Raw genomic sequence first — 5198 nt, 5'->3', positions numbered from 1 at the left:
AACGAACGCATCGATCCCAACTAGGAGCAGTATAAAAGGAGGCTTCAACCAACAACTTAATGAAGAATATATACGTCCTCCTTTCCGTAAAGAGCCGCTACCGAACGTGAACAAGTCCAAGTTCTTGCAACCACGGAAGATCCAGGGAGAGTGCGTGGCGCTCAGGACTTCTAGATCGGCGACCAAGAGTTTGCATTTATTTTACTGTCCTTATTTCATTTACTATTGTTTGTTTTGGACTGTAAGACGGGTTTCTCTGCCTCTGAACGACGTTTGGAAAGGAGACCACTAGTGGACAGGCGTCTCCCGTGATTAGGCCTTCGACATACTAACCCTGGAGGGTTAGGAACCAAGTAAAAATCTGTGTGTCCTTTTGCATTATGTTTCTAATATTCTGCTGCTAGTATTTGGATAGTTAACGAACGAAAGTAAAAAGCTACACGCACTATTCACCCCCCTCTAGCGCATACACAATCCTACAGTCTTTGTTTCTCCTCACAAACCCTTGAAGAAGCAGCCGATGCGAGCAAACGCCAGCCAGCAGTGACTAGGGTTTATGCCACTCCCCTTCTGCAACCTTCTTGCTGTTATCGCTCAACGCATCAATGACTTTACCCAGCCGGGAGCAATAGAGGAAGATGCCACGATCGAAGGAGGAGGAACACTGCTCGACTGCGTTCGGGAATGGTCCACGTGCTTGGGAGAAGGGATGCGATGCCACTCGATCAGAAGAAGGCCGAAGACCGATGGGCAAACCATATGTGAAGAAGAAGAACTTCAGCGTCACGATAGAGAACAGAGAGGTGGATGGCTGATGCGGTGTGTTTTGTATGGGAAATTTATTTATTTACTTTTAATCCCTTTATTTATTTGCCACTTACACCCATCAAAATTAATTATTTATTTATTTACCAAACCTCTTATTATCACCTTAAATGGTATAGGGAGGTCCGGGTCATCTCTCTCTCGGACTCAATGACAGGATGTTATTCCAGACCTGTGCTGCGGTGGTATTTATGTTTTATTCATTCCTATCTACAAGCAATTTTATTTATTCACAATTTAATTTACAATTAATAAATGAATCCTAAGTATACAGAATACACAGTCCTAATTATACATTTATTCAACTAATGATATAAAAGTGACATTTATTAACAAAATTTAATATACAAAATGAATTCTATACATTAAGTATACAACATCATACCCACATAGCTAAATCCTAATCTCACATCAGGTATCATTCAACACTCATATATACACTCACAATAATTACAAACCTAATTCATAGTGACTTACAATTCCAACACCAAGAAATAAATCTACAAACAAATTTCATTTACACGACATACAACAATACATAACCTACAACTAAATTAATATACAACTTGTTACACTTTCACAGATTATTGTATTAACACCAAATCAACATACATACACAAACATCCCATATACAAACACATGAACATTAGGATACAATAGCATACAACCATTCACAATTCATAATTCATGGTTCACAAGCATTATTATAATATACAACACAACAAGATTTCATTTACATAATCTACAATCATGAATTCAAAATCATACAACAACCAATAACTTAGCATACATCATACTAATATACACAAATAACACAATCCATATACAATCCTCAACCAAACATTTTCTACAACAATTCACCACAATCACAACTCCACTCATGTGCACATGAATCAACCACTTAAGCATTCTAAACCGGCTTTAACAAACTTACCCTATCCCAACATCCCATGGCATACCATGAATTCATTCATACTTAAGATCCAACAACAACATGGGCTTTAAACCAAATAGATGAGCATCTCATAGCCCACAAACGAACCTTTCTCCACATAAATCAAACAACACAGTATTGACTTTAACCGGCTATAGAAAACTCATGCTATCTACTTGCATCATTCAATTACATTCATAATCAACCAAACAACTGAAACATCAACAAAAATTCATCCATTCAAACCGAAACCAACTATCAAGAACAGATCCTTCATACCAAACCGTAACCAACAGTTAAAACAAATTATTCAGCAAAACTTCACCAACAGAATAACAAGGAAGTGGGGGTTTTAATTGATTGAAATTGACAGGTAATAGAACTAAAGAAACTCAACAAAACCAGAAGTAAATAGAACTAGAGATTAGGGTTTCCCTCAACGGCGCTGGCACCAATGAGGAGAAGAAAACAGGGGAATCGTGGAAGTGGATGGAAGTGTAGCTCCAATTGGTACAGAACAGGGGCATGGCAACCAATAGTCGAAGAACACCAACATGGATGGAAGAACGCCGCCGGAGATGGCCAACCCCGGCGAGCTCGGATCGGAGAAGAACGCTAGATGCGGTCTCTGCTCAAGCTCTCTCCCTGCTGAATCCACAGAAAAAGTTAGAACCCAAAACACAGCCTTACCTCGCGTCTTCGGTGGATGAGATGGTCGGAGATCAGAACAGGGGTTCCTCCACGTTCGAATCCACGTCAGCGAAGGCTCCACTGCTCGGAATTCCTGTGGATGTGGAAGGATAGAAAGCTTGCCGGAGCAACCACTCACGGCCTGCTCTCTACTATGCGGGATGGACGTCGGCCGCCGATCGCCGGAGCTGGCCACTCCCAATGACTTCCTGCAGCAAACGGGGGTGAAGAAATCGATCGTCGGCCACTCCGCTCACGGCGACGGCTCCTGCGCTGGCGTCGGCGTTCGTCATCCGTGGAAGTTGCCTGCCGCCGCTTGAATGTTGATTGCAGAAGGGGAGGTGGAAGCTCGCGACGGGAGCTCGGCGAAGAAGAAGGCGTCGCGAGATTAGGGATCGAGAGAATAGCGAATCGAGCTCGTGTTTCTCTCTGAACCAGCGCCCCTTTAAACCCATGCATTGAACCGGCGACATTTGAACCGGGTTTAATTTCCATTGAACCGAAACCTAATTTGAACAGGCTGAGCTAATTTGATTTGGAAATGGATTGGGCTGATGGATTTGGTGGACTAGGCTTTGATTTGAGCTTGATTTTGATTTGGGTTAAACCTGAGCTTGACTTGAGTTTGCAATTGAACCAATTTTGAACCCAGGCTGAGCCAGAATTGATATTGGACCTGGTTGAGCCACATATGAATCTGATTTGAATCCGGACTCGAACCAAATTGATTTTTCTCGCAATTTAGCCTTCCAATTTATCATTCTCTTCATTCTAATTCCTGCAAAAATTAAAGACCATAAAATTAATATCCAAAAATCACCCAAAAATCATGAAAAATTAGAATGAAGACAAAATTTCATCCAAGACAAGAATTAAGCTCAACAAACCCAAATACGACATGAAATGCGATCAAGAAAATCCAAAATAAGCCCTAATTAACCCTGCCAACAAGGAATTATCAATGGCGGCGCTTGGATTCTTTCGTGTTCCCTCCCTTCTCACTTAGGGTTTTGGCTTGCCTTTCTCCTCCACCCTTTGCCCTTCCTTTATATGCGACCACCATGAGTTCTTCGGTGTCGAAACCAAAATTGCCAAATCCGACAGACGTGGGCAACGTGCAAGACCATGTCTCGCGCGAGAATTTATGGCGGCGGGTGGGATGCGTGCGGCCGAATGAGCGTGAACTGGAGGAGGAATTAAATCGGACCAAAAAGAAAACCCAAATTGATTTGAACCGATTTAGGGTTTACTATAGCAAATCGGATTTAATCTTGGTTCGCTTGGTTCACTAACCAAACGACCACCGATTTGATCCAAAATAGTTTTGTTCAATTCATCTTCGCAAGATGAATCTTTTCATCACATTTTTTCTGCCAAAATCTCTTCCATCATGAACCAAACCAAGTTGGTTTAATTTAGTTCAACATCGAATCACTTGGTTTAATAACCAAATGACCTTCGATTGGAACGAAATCAATTTCGTTCGTTTCATCTTCATAAGATGAAATCCATCATTTTGTCCTTTATCTGGTTCAACTAGACTTTATTCTCTTGAACTAAAAATCTAATTCTCAAACTCATTTTAAGTCCTTCGGAGAACTTGTAGTTCGTGTGATCCAATAGATTCCCAGTTATGTTGATCGTCCGTAATTAATCATTAATTATAGAACGATTATGAGTGGTACCTAGTAGTACATCATAATCCCCAATTGGTCAAAAAATCAACGATTGATTCCAGAACACTTCTAAACATTTCAACAGCTACAATGAGACGTGTCTCATTCCTTTCACCGTCTTATACCCGTTTGGTTGAAGACATGGTCTATATGTGTCAGTTCCCACTAGAATGACTACGTCACACCTAGCCCAAGCTACTTTCTTGTCCTATGGATTTAAGTTGCTTGTACATGTGTCCAAGAGTGTCGTACTCTTGATATGTAATACTTTGACCAAAGATTTTTAATAACAATCCTAATAAGCGATCGTAGGGTATATGTCTCTTTTTATAAAGACTGGTGAATCCTCTGTGGGCTATTCAAACACCTTTAAGCACTTCGACTTATACCCAATCATCCTAGGGTCCACACCTCATTAGAGATATTTTTTTTAAATATAACCCTCCATGACCAAGGTGACTTGAATACCACAAGTCCAAGGAAACTTGCACTTAAGCTACAATGAGATCTTCATTGACATATGTATAAAATCATATGAAGTCTCAAGGCAAGTCACTCCAATGAACTAGTTACCTTTAACTAGCATTTACATTTAACTCTCAACATCCAATGTCTGCAGTAGTGAGATCAGTTGCTTAGTAAACTAAGGAGTTTAACACGTGCTAGTCTCAATAGAATTGATGACATCCGTGCTCATCAATTCCTCGATTAGGGATAATTTCAATACATTTATAATTGCACATGTAGAGGTGCTTAGTAGTTGTGATCCAATTATAAATTCTCTCATGTTATGAATCATATTGTGGGCATTCAGTAAATGAGTTTAAGATCCAATCAAACACATAGAGAATGTGCACTCAAATAAAGAATTGCTATTTATCCAATAAATAGTATAACCATAAGGCGATTGTCTTAGGACATCTCTCAAATCTAATAGCTTATCTAAGTCTTACCTTGTAGGTCTAATCTACTGATTTACCCATGCCAAACTCCTCATTAGGACTAGTCACTTCCATAGGTAGACTTCCCACCTATCAAATATCTAGTTTGGACTTTCCCTTGCCTAACCTTCT

This window comes from Curcuma longa, chromosome 3 (assembly GCF_044706935.1).
Source record: "Curcuma longa cultivar G26 ecotype Majalengka, Jawa Barat chromosome 3, ITB_CL_G26_1.1, whole genome shotgun sequence".
NCBI classification, from domain to species: Eukaryota; Viridiplantae; Streptophyta; class Magnoliopsida; order Zingiberales; family Zingiberaceae; genus Curcuma; species Curcuma longa.
Note: the sequence above shows the minus strand (reverse complement) of the source record.